The sequence below is a fragment of the Elaeis guineensis genome, chromosome 13 (assembly GCF_000442705.2).
Source record: "Elaeis guineensis isolate ETL-2024a chromosome 13, EG11, whole genome shotgun sequence".
In the NCBI taxonomy this organism is placed as follows: Eukaryota; Viridiplantae; Streptophyta; class Magnoliopsida; order Arecales; family Arecaceae; genus Elaeis; species Elaeis guineensis.
Genome location: NC_026005.2, coordinates 63,121,827 through 63,136,767, shown reverse-complemented (window position 1 = coordinate 63,136,767; position 14,941 = coordinate 63,121,827). Strand labels below are relative to the sequence as shown.

General features: G+C 36.9%; 1 non-coding gene across 1 annotated transcript; it reads right to left on the bottom strand.

Annotated features, from left to right (window-relative positions):
* Positions 1-323: 323 nt before the first annotated feature.
* LOC140853525 (small nucleolar RNA R71) lies at positions 324-430 on the bottom strand. Its single transcript, XR_012136595.1, has one exon. It is a non-coding gene; the product is annotated as a small nucleolar RNA R71 (small nucleolar RNA).
* Positions 431-14,941: the final 14,511 nt, after the last annotated feature.

The following is a 14,941-nucleotide window of genomic DNA, read 5'->3' as shown; positions in this document are numbered from 1 at the left end:
CAGTTGGCTCCATCCAACCATCTTGTATCAGGTTGCCACAACCCACAGCTAACAATTTTGAAATCAAACCTCAAATCATAAATATGCTTCCAAAATTCACAGGATTAGAGGATGCTTATATATTTATTAGAGAATTTGAGGAGGTATGTGCAACCATGAAACTGTAATTAACAGAGGATGAGGTCAAACTTAGATTAATCAACTTTGCCCTTAAGGACAATGCTAAGAAGTGGCTTTATAGTCTGCCAAACTATTCTGTCACTACCTGGGAGGGCTTTGTGAGAACATTTTTAAAAAAGTATTTCCCCCATCATAAAACAGCTAGGATTAGGAATGAAATAAATCAATTTTACCAACTAGCTGGTGAATTATTTTGGAAGTACTTTGATCGTTTCAAGAATCTTTTGACCCAATGCCCACACCATGGAATAGAAACTTGGAGACTATGCCAGATCATCTATGAGGGGTTAGATTCAAACTCAAGAACCATGCTAGAGTCCATGTGCCAAGGTCAATTTATGGACAAAGAAACTACTGAAGCTTGGCAATTCTTAGAAGACCTAGCCGAGAAAAATTTACAGTGGGAAACAACTAGGGAACCTGATAAAGCTACACCTTCAAGAGGAGGAATGCATCAAATTCAACCAACCTTAGCATCAGAGGCCAAGATTGCAACCTTAACACGTAGATTGGAAGCCTTAGAATTACAGAGACCAGCCAATGTAAATCAAATATCTGCACCCATGTGTAAAGGGTGCAATGCACCAAACCATGTCTTAGAAGAATGTTCCTACTCGAATGAGTGTGCACAGGTGAATGCCACCTATCAAGGACCATTGAACAATCCTTATGCACCCACATATAACCCAGGTTGGAGGAATCACCCGAATTTCTCATGGTCCCAGAATCCTAATGTAGGTAATCCAAATTTCAATCAGCAAAATCTAAGGTCCAACCCAGTGATGAACAACCCGCCAGGCTTCCATGATAATGACAAAAAAATTACCTCTTTAGAGAAAAGCCTAGAAGCCATGATGAAAACACATACCAGCTTTATGCAAACTACGGGTCAACTCATAAATAATAACACCCAAGCTATAGCCCGTCTGGAAATGCAAGTAAGTCAGCTGGCTTCGACCATTAGTGAACGAGAACATGGTAGGTTACCTAGCCAACATGAGCCAAATCCTAGGAACCAAAATGGTCCACGACCCCAACAAGGAAACCAAGTTAATGGTATAAATGCCATTCATACCTTAAGATCAGGAAAACAAATAGACAATAAGGTAGTTGCACTTGATGATATAGATGACTCATCTGCCGAGTCACCTTCTAAAACTACTACCTTTCAACCTCAAGCACCAGAAACTGAAAATTCACCTAGTCCAGTACTTAAAAGTCCTAGAGCTCCTTTTCCAAACAGACTGAAATCCAATAAATCTGAACATTTAGACAAAATTTTAGAGGTATTTAAACAAGTCCAAGTTAATATTCCTCTTTTAGATATAATCCATCAGGTTCCAACTTATGCTAAATTTTTAAAAGATCTCTGCACTAGGAAAAGGACCACTAATGTACCAAAGAAAGCATTTTTGGCTGCAAGTGTCAGTTCATACCTATCTAGCCATGTGCCAATTAAATATAAGGACCCTGGAGCTCCAACAATTTCTTGTGTTATTGGAGAAACCAATATAAAAAAGGCCTTGCTAGATCTAGGAGCTAGTGTGAATATCCTTCCATATTCGGTGTATGAACAACTAGGATTAGAAAAACTTCAACCTACTGGGATCACATTACAGTTAGCCGATAGATCTCTCAGGATCCCTAAGGGAATGGTCGAGGATGTTCTGATAAAGGTTGAAAATTTCATTTTTCCTGTAGATTTTATTGTTTTAGAGACTGAGCCAGTTGCGAATCCTAAAGGACATATACCTGTCATTTTAGGAAGACCATTCTTAGCTACGGCCAATGCTGAAATCAATTGTCGAAATGGTCTAATGAAGTTATCCTTTGGGAATATGACCATTGAGCTTAATGTTTTTAACTTAGAACAGGAATCCTCTTCTCATGCTGATGTCAATGTAGTCCAAGATGGTATTTATGAATCCATTGACATTAGTGATGATGAAGTCGACCTAGAGTCTAACCCCTGGTTAATCCATGAGTCTGAGAATGTCAATGAAATACTTAAAGAAAATCAGATTAATCAGGAATCGACACTTCCTACTGAACCAATCATTGAGATGGTGAACTCATCACCTAAACCATCGATAGAGGAAGCACCCATTTTAGAACTGAAGCCCCTCCCAGAACATCTCAAGTATGCATATCTAGGACCCAAAGAAATTTTGCCTGTAATTATTGCATCAGACCTAGATCCCAAGCAAGAGGAGGAGTTATTGTCAGTTCTAAAAGCAAATCAAGAGGCAATAGGTTGGACCATAGCAGATATCAAAGGAATAAGCCCTTCTATAGTTCAACATAGAATATACTTAGAGGAAGAGGCTAAACCAACAAGAGAAGCCCAAAGAAGGCTTAATCCAGTTATGAAGGATGTAGTTAAAAAGGAGATTCTGAAACTCCTAGATAGTGGAATAATTTATCCTATTTCTGATAGCTCTTGGGTAAGCCCAGTTCAAGTAGTACCCAAGAAATCTGGGGTAACAGTGGTCCAAAATGATGCAAACGAACTTATCCCAACTAGGACCCAAACGGGATGGAGGGTCTGTATAGACTATAGAAAGTTGAATGCTGCGACAAGGAAAGATCACTTTCCTTTGCCATTTATTGATCAAATGTTGGAAAGACTAGCCGGACAAGAGTTTTACTATTTTCTTGATGGATACTCCGGTTACAACCAGATCCCCATAGCCGCTGAAGATCAAGAAAAGACTACATTCACCTGTCCATTTGGTACTTTTGCCTATAGACGAATGCCCTTTGGACTATGTAATGCACCGGCAACCTTTCAGAGATGCATGATCAGCATATTTTCAGATATGATAGAACGATTTCTAGAAATTTTTATGGATGACTTTTCTGTTTTTGGTCTAACCTTCTCCGAATGTCTGAATCACCTGCAATTAGTTCTAGAACGATGTAAGGAGAAGCACCTAGTTCTCAACTGGGAAAAATGTCAGTTTATGGTCAAACAGGGAATAGTTCTTGGCCATGTCATTTCTAAAAAGGGGATTGAAGTGGACAAGGCCAAAATAGATCTAATTGCAAGTCTTCCACCACCTAAATCTGTGAAAGAAATACGTTCATTTTTAGGTCATGCTGGATTCTATAGAAGGTTTATTGCCAACTTTAGCAAAGTAGCATGTCCACTGACTAATCTTTTGGCAAAGGATACTAAATTTGAATTTACTCATGAGTGCTTGAAATCCTTTGAATTTCTAAAAAATGTACTTGTATCAGCTCCAATCATTCATCCTCCTGTCTGGTCTGAACCATTTGAATTAATGTGTGATGCGTCCGATCATGTTGTGGGCGCAATCTTAGGTCAACGAATAAATAAGCTGCCAGAGTGATATATTATGCAAGTAAAACCTTAAATGATGCGCAGCTTAACTACACCACAACTGAGAAGGAGTTCCTTGCCGTTGTCTTTGCTTTAGAGAAATTTAGATCTTATTTGGTTGGGACCCACACCATTGTTTACACCGATCACTCAGCCATTAGACATCTCCTAGCAAAGAAGGATGCCAAGGCACGTTTAATCAGATGGATTTTGCTCCTTCAAGAATTTGACCTAGAAATTAGGGACAAGAAAGGCACTGAGAACGTTGTAGCAGATCATTTGTCCCGAATTCCAGTTGCACCATCTAGTGAACCACCCATCAATGAATCTTTCCCAGATGAGCAACTCATGTCTTTGTCTACTGAACCTTGGTTTGCTGATATTATAAATTATTTAGCCATAGGCAAGATACCTTCTCATTGGACTAAGCAGGATAAATATAAATTCTTTGCCCAAGTGAAGTATTTCATTTGGGATGATCCTTATCTTTTTAAACAATGTCCTGATCAAATTATTAGAAGGTGTATCCCAGATAACGAAGTCATGAATATTTTATCTTTTTGTCATGATCAAGCATGTGGGGGTCACTTCGCGTCTAAGAAAACTGCTGCTAAGGTTCTCCAATGTGGTTTTTATTGGCCCAATTTGTTTAAGGATGCTCACGAATATTGTAAAAATTGTGCTCAATGTCAGAAAATAGGCCGAATCACCAAGCGACACATGATGCCACTCAACCCAATCTTGGTAGTTGAAGTTTTGATGTTTGGGGATCGATTTCATGGGACCATTTCCAAATTCCTTTGGAAATGAATATATTCTAGTAGCAGTTGATTATGTTTCAAAATGGGTAGAAGCAATTGCATGTAGAACACCCGATAGCAAAATGTCATTAAGTTTCTTAAAGAAAATATTCTCTCCCATTTCGGTATTCCTAGGGCAATCATTAGTGATCGGGGAACCCATTTTTGTAACCGACCTTTTGCAACATTGATGAAAAAGTATAATGTCACCCACAAATTGGCCACACCATATCATCCTCAAACTAGTGGGCAAGTTGAAGTGTCAAACCGACAAATCAAACAGATCCTGGAAAAAACTGTTAATGCCAATAGAAAGGATTGGTCTTTAAAATTAATTGATGCACTTTGGGCATACCGAACCGCTTTCAAGACCAATCTAGGAATGTCTCCTTATAGGATTGTGTTTGGTAAACCATGTCACTTGCCTATTGAGATAGAACACAAAGCCATGTGGGCCATCAAACAACTAAATACAAATTTGAACGATGCTGGAAACCATAGGAAGCTTCAATTGAATGAATTAGAAGAACTTAGAAATGAAGCCTATGAAAATGCAAGGATATACAAGGAACGAACCAAAGCATTTCATGATCAATCAATTATAAGAAAAACTTTCAATATCGGACAAAAGGTGCTCTTATATAACTCTAGATTACATCTGTTTCCAGGAAAGCTTAGGTCTAGATGGACAGGACCATTTTTAGTAAAGGAAGTTTTTTCACACGGAGCTGTTGAGATTGAAAACCCAAGTAATGGTGTTATCTTTAAAGTTAATGGTCAACGATTAAAACCATTCTTGGAATTACCTGTCAAGACTGTTGAAGATGCCATGGTTCTTTATGAACCAACTTATTCTGATTAAGTTGCTTCGAGGTTTGGTCTGGCTGAAGACATAAAACTTAGCGCTTCTGGGAGGCAACCCAGCTTATTTAATTTCTAATGCTTTCTTTGTTTTCAGTTTGCTTAGGACAAATAAATTAGATAAACTCCATTGGGGACAATGTCGGTCAAGTTGAGGGGAGAGCTTGAACAAAATCAGGTGTTATCATTTCCTTTTCCTTCCACTATGAGTTATTTCTTGCATTTAATATATTATGTAAAAAAAAAATAAAAAAATAATAAAATATATATATATATATATGAAATAAATTAATCTATAAAAGAAATAAGAGTAAGTTAGAAAGTATTGCTAATGTAGTGAGTCACGGAGAAGATTAGCTGGTTAGACTCTTGGTGGCTTAGGTCATTTAAAGACTATTAGCACTTCCAATTGCACATGCACACTAACAAGGTAAAGTAGGTGTTAATTGTAAGGCCAATTAAGGATTTGAGTATTATTTAAATTAGATAATTTTCTCTACACCCCAATTGAAGAAATTTGAATTTAAGGAAAGAGCTACCTGCCTGAAATAAAATGCAAAACACAGAGTAAATGTGGATTGCCCTAAGCCTAGTAACCGGGTCTCTTCACCTAAGTCAAGTGTTGAGATTCGCGTCAAACGGTGGTGGGAAGGCCAGGATGCTCAGCAAAAAAAAAAAAAAAAAAAAAAAAAAAAAAAAAAAACAGTGTGAAAGCTACCTTAGTTCTTTGTTTAATCTGGGGTGTATAGAAAATTAATCGAACTAAGTTATGAAAAATGATACAATTGGCCTGTACAAGTTAATACTGAAATACTAAGTTAGTTATCACTCACACAAGTGCTATAAAACTTTAAGTGTACTCTAAGAAAGCTTCTAAGTAGACTGACTACCGATTCTAATTCGAAGCTCATTACTTAGTAATACTAGAAAACTTCTTGAATTTCGATCTTAAATTAATTTGCAAAGGAAGGATCTTTTTGGAATATGATCTTATTTTGGTACATTGCTAAGGGACTAGCAATGATTAAGTTGGGGGGTGTGATTTATGTCACAAATTGACATAAAAAGTATCAATTAATATCTAAATTATCTAACTTTATTAAGAAATTGATACTTGTTATTATATTTTGCAGAAGAAGAGATCATCAATAGAAAGAACAAGGAAAGAGGATTCCAACGGCGCAAATTTTATGCAAAACGGAGTTAAATTGACCCAGGAATTGAAGAATGAAGAAAGAAGACTCAATTGGGTCAAACCGAGTCAAATCAGATCAAAATTGGTCAAAAATCAACTGATTTGGTGATCTGGTTAGCCGCCTGGTCCACAGCAACAGGCGCATGGACCATGGACCCATCGGCGCACCATAAACCCCCTAAAACCTCTTAGTCCCACATCGGAAGTTTTGAAAACCTTATAACCCCCAAATGCCTATAAAAAGCCCCCAAAGGCCCTTGTTTTATGTATTCTTCCTTCCGATCAAGCTTGTAACCCTAGATAGTGGGGTTTTTAGCTCTCTTTTCAAGCCTCGAGCTTTGAGGTTTTTGTAATAATTTTTTTTTATATATAAAATCTTATTTTTATGCAATTTCATCTCTTTACATTATGCAATTTATTTTTCTTGCAATAGGATAGTTTAATTTATGCAATTTAATTTTATGCAATTAGGTTAGTTTAAATTATGCAGTTTAAATTTATGCAATTAGGATAGTTTAATTTATGAAATTAGGGTAGTTTATTTTTCTGCATTTAAATTTTGCAAGTAGATTTAGATCATGTCTAGCTAAGCATCCCTTCTAGGTTTGCGATGAAGCTAGATCATGAGTAGGATTTTACATAGGGTTCTTTCTTTTTCTTAGGGTTTCTTTTTCTTCCTCTTTTGCCAAGAATTTTTGATGAACTACAGTTGGGTCAGAGTCCCTTCATAGTTCATGCTTGATTCAGTGCATAGGAGGAGAAAACCCTAAGGGATCCTAGTTACTACTCCCCTGTAAAGAATCTTGATGGGTTATCGTTGGGCCTTAGTCCCTTCATAATCTATGCTTGGGAAAGACAAGAGGAGTAGTCGTTAGGATCAATAAGAAAAATTCTAGGTAGAATTCCCTAATCTAGATCTAGTGGATTCAAAAACCCTAGATCCTTAGTCTTATTGTCTTTAGCAAACAACTTTCGACTTTCGATTTTTGTTAAAGCTCGCTTGAGCATAGATTTGAAAATCTTTTTAAAACCAAGTCTCTGTGGGATCGACCCGTACTCGCTGGTCGTGCTACTCTGCACACCGTGCGCTTGCGGTTTTATTTACAAATTTTAAGATTTGCACATCAAGTTTTTGGCGCCGTTGCCGGGGATTTGGCGTTTTAAATTGTTTTCAAATATTTGTTCTTCGTGCGTTATAACTCTCTTTCTTTTTTCTTTAGGTTTCTATATTTAGTTGGTGATTGCTGGAAAACTCAGGTACGCTTCTAATTTTTCTTTTATTATTTTTAGTTAATTACTTTTGCTTTTAGACCTAATCATTTGAATTTACTTAATCACAAAAAAAAAAATATAAAACAAAACAAAAGACATTTCATAATCGTGAAGTAAAATATCAAAATAAAAAAAAAATTCTAAATTAAAATCTTTTACATTCTTGGTCATCTTGTTTATTTGTATTTGCATTTTCATAATTAATCTAAGGGCATCAACCCATTAACAAGATAAGGTGGGGATTTCATTACCCTTCCTTAGCCCAAAAACCATCTCCATCATATTGCATTACCTAGACTTTTAATCTTAAAATCAATTAGACATCAACCTTAAGGAATTCGAGCTCAATAGGACAAGGAACCCTAAGAGTTCTACCAAGTTTGAGTTGTTTGATTAGTTGGTGTCTAGGCAAGTCCCTGAGAGTGGTTTGTTAAATTGGTTCAGTTGCTGGCCTGGCCAACTCGTTTGGTGTCTAGAAAGGCAACGATGAGTGAACCTCCCACCTCTTATACTTACCTGGCTAATAGTTGATCAATCTCCACTTGGAAGGTTTGAAGGGTCATCTTGGAACAGTTAGGAGCTGTCTAGATTTAAGTTAACCCTAGGATAGATTGAGTTTAATTTATTGATTCACTTGTTTGAAAAAAAAAAAAAATTAAAAAATTTGGTTACTTTTCTTTAGATTTAGGACTCCTTAGGATCTTCTCTTTAGAACTTTTTCTCTTTCTTTTTCTTATACATAAAATTTTATAAAAAAAAAAAAATTATATAAACATCGAGAACCGTACACCTCGTGTGTGGAGAAGAGTGTCAGGTCGTCTAGTTAGGATTGAGTCAATTCCTGTTGTTCCAATGGCTGAACCAATCCAACCCATGACCCTTAAGGATTTGTGTTATCCAGTTGGCTCCATCCAACCATCTTGTATCAGGTTGCCACAACCCACAGCTAACAATTTTGAAATCAAACCTCAAATCATAAATATGCTTCCAAAATTCACAGGATTAGAGGATGCCTATATATTTATTAGAGAATTTGAGGAGGTATGTGCAACCATGAAACTGCAATTAACAGAGGATGAGGTCAAACTTAGATTAATCAACTTTGCCCTTAAGGACAATGCTAAGAAGTGGCTTTATAGTTTGCCAAACTATTCTGTCACTACCTGGGAGGGCTTTGTGAGAACATTTTTAAAAAAGTATTTCCCCATCATAAACAGCTAGGATTAGGAATGAAATAAATCAATTTTACCAACTAGCTGGTGAATCATTTTGGAAGTACTTTGATCGTTTCAAGAATCTTTTGACCCATGCCACACCATGGAATAGAACTTGGAGACTATCAGATCATCTATGAGGGGTTAGATTTCAAACTCAGAACATGCTAGAGTCCATGTGCCAAGGCAATTTATGGACAAAGAAACTACTGAAGCTTGGCAATTCTTAGAAGACCTAGCGAGAAAATTTACAGTGGGAACAACTAGGGAACCTGATAAGTACACCTTCAAGAGGAGGAATGCAATCAAATTAACCAACCCTAGATCAGAGGCCAAGATTGAACCTTAACACGTAGATTGGAAGCTTAGAATTACAGAGACACCAATGTAAATAATATCTGACCCATGTGTAAAGGGTGCATGCACCAAACATTGTCTTAGAAGAATGTTCTACTCGAATGAGTGTGCACAGGTGAATGCACCTATAAGGACATTGAACAATCTTATGCACCCACATATACCAGGTTGGAGGATCACCCGAATTTTTGGTCCAGAATCCTAATGTAGGTATCCAATTTCATCAGCAAAATCTAAGGTCCAACCCAGTGATGAACAACCCCAGTTCCATGATAATGACAAAAAATTACCTCTTTAGAGAAAAGCTAGAAGCCATGATGAAAACATACAGCTTTATGCAAACTACGGGTCAACTCATAAATAATAACACCCAAGCTATAGCCGTCTGAATGCAAGTAAGTCAGCTGGCTTCGACCATTAGTGAACGAGAACATGGTAGGTTACTAGCAAATGAGCCAATCCTAGGAACAAATGGTCCACGACCCAAAGGAAACCAAGTTAATGGTTAAATGCATTCATACTTAAGATCAGGAAAAAAATAGACATAGGTAGTTGACTTGATGATATAATGATCATCTGCGGTCACCTTCTAAAATATACTTTCAACCTCAAGCACCAGAACTGAAATTCACCTAGTCCAGTACTAAAAGTCTAGAGTCCTTTTCCAACAGACTGAAATCATAAATCTGAATTTAGAAAATTTTAGAGGTATTTAAACAAGTCCAAGTTATATTTCCTCTTTTAGATATAATCATCAGGTTCCAATTATGCAAATTTTTAAAGATCTTGCACTAGAAAGGACCACTAATGTACAAAGAAAGCATTTTGGCTGCAAGTGTCAGTTCATACCTATCTAGCCATGTGCCAATTAAATATAAGGACCCTGGAGCTCCAACAATTTCTTGTGTTATTGGAGAAACCAATATAAAAAAGGCCTTGCTAGATCTAGGAGCTAGTGTGAATATCCTTCCATATTCGGTGTATGAACAACTAGGATTAGAAAAACTTCAACCTACTGGGATCACATTACAGTTAGCCGATAGATCTCTCAGGATCCCTAAGGGAATGGTCGAGGATGTTCTGATAAAGGTTGAAAATTTTATTTTCCTGTAGATTTTATTGTTTAGAGACTGAGCCAGTTGCGAATCCTAAAGGACATACCTGTCATTTTAGGAAGACCATCTTAGCTACGGCAATGCTGAAATCAATTGTCGAAATGGTCTAATGAAGTTATCCTTTGGGAATATGACCATTGAGCTTAATGTTTTTAACTTAGAACAGGAATCCTCTTCTCATGCTGATGTCAATGTAGTCCAAGATGGTATTTATGAATCCATTGACATTAGTGATGATGAAGTCGACCTAGAGTCTAACCCTGGTTAATCCATGGTCTGAGGATGTCAATGAAATACTTAAAGAAAATCAGATTAATCAGATCGACACTTCCTACTGAACCAATCATTGAGATGGGTGAACATCACTAAACCATCGATAGAGGAAGCACCATTTTAGAACTGAAGCCCCTCCAGAACATCTCAAGTATGCATATCTAGGACCCAAAGAAACTTTGCCTGTAATTATTGCATCAGACTAGATCCCAGCAAGAGGAGGAGTTATGTCAGTTCTAAAGCAAATCAGAGGCAATAGTTGGACATAGCAGATATCAAAGGAATAAGCCCTTCTATAGTTCAACATAGATATACTTAGAGGAAGAGGCTAAACCAACAAGAGAAGCCCAAAGAAGGCTTAATCCAGTTATGAAGGATGTAGTTAAAAAGGGATTCTGAAACTCCTAGATAGTGGAAATTTATCCTATTTCTGATAGCTCTTGGGTAAGCCCAGTTCAAGTAGTACCCAAGAAATCTGGGGTAACAGTGGTCCAAAATGATGCAAACGAACTTATCCCAACTAGGACCCAAACGGGATGGAGGGTCTGTATAGACTATAGAAAGTTGAATGCTGCGACAAGGAAAGATCACTTTCCTTTGCCATTTATTGATCAAATGTTGGAAAGACTAGCCGGACAAGAGTTTTACTGTTTTCTTGATGGATACTCCGGTTACAACCAGATCCCCATAGCCGCTGAAGATCAAGAAAAGACTACATTCACCTGTCCATTTGGTACTTTTGCCTATAGACGAATGCCCTTTGGACTATGTAATGCACCGGCAACCTTTCAGAGATGCATGATCAGCATGTTTTCAGATATGATAGAACGATTTCTAGAATTTTATGGTGACTTTTCTGTTTTTGGTCTAACCTTCTCCGGTGTCTGAATCACCTCAATTAGTTCTAGAACGATGTAAGAGAAGCACCTAGTTCCAACTGGAAAAATGTCAGTTTATGGTCAAAAGGAATAGTTCTTGGCCATTCATTTCTAAAAAGGGGATTGAAGTGGACAAGGCCAAAATAGATCTAATTGCAAGTCTTCCACCACCTAAATCTGTGAAAGAAATACGTTCATTTTTAGGTCATGCTGGATTCTATAGAAGGTTTATTGCCAACTTTAGCAAAGTAGCACGTCCACTGACTAATCTTTTGGCAAAGGATACCAAATTTGAATTTACTCATGAGTGCTTGGAATCCTTTGAATTTCTAAAAAATGCACTTGTATCAGCTCCAATCATTCATCCTCCTGTCTGGTCTGAACCATTTGAATTAATGTGTGATGCGTCCGATCATGTTGTGGGCGCAATCTTAGGTCAACGAATAAATAAGCTGCCTAGAGTGATATATTATGCAAGTAAAACCTTAAATGATGCGCAGCTTAACTACACCACAACTGAGAAGGAGTTCCTTGCCGTTGTCTTTGCTTTAGAGAAATTTAGATCTTATTTGGTTGGGACCCACACCATTGTTTACACCGATCACTCAGCCATTAGACATCTCCTAGCAAAGAAGGATGCCAAGGCACGTTTAATCAGATGGATTTTGCTCCTTCAAGAATTTGACCTAGAAATTAGGGACAAGAAAGGCACTGAGAACGTTGTAGCAGATCATTTGTCCCGAATTCCAGTTGCACCATCTAGTGAACCACCCATCAATGAATCTTTCCCAGATGAGCAACTCATGTCTGTGTCTACTGAACCTTGGTTTGCTGATATTGTAAATTATTTAGCCATAGGCAAGATACCTTCTCATTGGACTAAGCAGGATAAATATAAATTCTTTGCCCAAGTGAAGTATTTCATTTGGATGATCCTTACTTTTTAAACAATGTCCTGATCAAATATTAGAAGGTGTATCCCAGATAACGAAGTCATGAATATTTATCTTTTTGTCATGATCAAGCATGTGGGGGTCACTTCGCGTCTAAGAAAACTGCTGCTAAGGTTCTCCAATGTGGTTTTTATTGGCCAATTTGTTTAAGGATGCTCATGAATATTGTAAAAGTTGTGCTCAATGTCAGAAATGGGCGAATCACCAAGCGACACATGATGCCACTCAACCCAATCTTGGTAGTTGAAGTTTTTGATGTTTGGGGATCGATTTCATGGGACCATTTCCAAATTCCTTTGGAAATGAATATATTCTAGTAGCAGTTGATTATGTTTCAAAATGGGTAGAAGCAATTGCATGTAGAACACCCGATAGCAAAATGGTCATTAAGTTTCTTAAAGAAAATATTCTCTCCCGTTTCGGTATTCCTAGGGCAATCATTAGTGATCGGGGAACCCATTTTTGTAACCGACCTTTTGCAACATTGATGAAAAAGTATAATGTCACCCACAAATTGGCCACACCATATCATCCTCAAACTAGTGGGCAAGTTGAAGTGTCAAACCGACAAATCAAACAGATCCTGGAAAAAACTGTTAGTGCCAATAGAAAGGATTGGTCTTTAAATTAATTGATGCACTTTGGGCATACCGAACCGCTTTCAAGACCAATCTAGGAATGTCTCCTTATAGGATTGTGTTTGGTAAACCATGTCACTTGCCTATTGAGATAGAACACAAAGCCATGTGGGCCATCAAACAACTAAATACAAATTTGAACGACGGAAACCATAGGAAGCTTCAATTGAATGAATTAGAAGAACTTAGAAATGAAGCCTATGAAAATGCAAGGATATACAAGGAACGAACCAAAGCATTTCATGATCAATCAATTATAAGAAAAACTTTCAATATCGGACAAAAGGTGCTCTTATATAACTCTAGATTACATCTGTTTCCAGGAAAGCTTAGGTCTAGATGGACAGGACCATTTTTAGTAAAGGAAGTTTTTCACACGGAGCTGTTGAGATTGAAAACCCAAGTAATGGTGTTATCTTTAAAGTTAATGGTCAACGATTAAAACCATTCTTGGAATTACCTGTCAAGACTGTTGAAGATGCCATGGTTCTTTATGAACCAACTTATTCTGATTAAGTTGCTTCGAGGTTTGGTCTGGCTGAAGACATAAAACTTAGCGCTTCTGGGAGGCAACCCAGCTTATTTAATTTCTAATGCTTTCTTTGTTTTCAGTTTGCTTAGGACAAATAAATTAGATAAACTCCATTGGGGACAATGTCGGTCAAGTTGGGGGAGAGCTTGAACAAAATCAGGTGTTATCATTTCCTTTTCCTTCCACTATGAGTTATTTCTTGCATTTAATATATTATGTAAAAAAAAATAAATAAAAATATATAATAATATATATGAAATAAATTAATCTATAAAAGAAATAAGAGTAAGTTAGAAAGTATTTGCTAATGTAGTGAGTCACGGAGAAGATTAGCTGGTTAGACTCTTGGTGGCTTAGGTCATTTAAAGACTATTAGCACTTCCAATTGCACATGCACACTAACAAGGTAAAGTAGGTGTTAATTGTAAGGCAATTAAGGATTTGAGTATTATTTAAATTAGATAATTTTCTCTACACCCCAATTGAAGAAATTTGAATTTAAGGAAAGAGCTACCTGCCTGAAATAAAATGCAAAACACAGAGTAAATGTGGATTGCCCTAAGCCTAGTAACCGGGTCTCTTCACCTAAGTCAAGTGTTGAGATTCGCGTCAAACGGTGGTGGGAAGGCCAGGATGCTCAGCAAAAAAAAAAAAAAAAAAAAAAAAAAAAACAGTGTGAAAGCTACCTTAGTTCTTTGTTTAATCTGGGGTGTATAGAAAATTAATCGAACTAAGTTATGAAAAATGATACAATTGGCCTGTACAAGTTAATACTGAAATACTAAGTTAGTTATCACTCACACAAGTGCTATAAAACTTTAAGTGTACTCTAAGAAAGCTTCTAAGTAGACTGACTACCGATTCTAATTCGAAGCTCATTACTTAGTAATACTAGAAAACTTCTTGAATTTCGATCTTAAATTAATTTGCAAAGGAAGGATCTTTTTGAATATGATCTTATTTTGGTACATTGCTAAGGGACTAGCAATGATTAAGTTGGGGGGTGTGATTTATGTCACAAATTGACATAAAAAGTATCAATTAATATCTAAATTATCTAACTTTATTAAGAAATTGATACTTGTTATTATATTTTGCAGAAGAAGAGATCATCAATAGAAAGAACAAGGAAAGAGGATTCCAACGGCGCAAATTTTATGCAAAACGGAGTTAAATTGACCCAGGAATTGAAGAATGAAGAAAGAAGACTCAATTGGGTCAAACCCGAGTCAAATCAGATCAAAATTGATCAAAAATCAACTGATTTGGTGATCTGGTTAGCCGCCTGGTCCACAGCAACAGGCGCATGGACCATGGACCCATCGGCGCA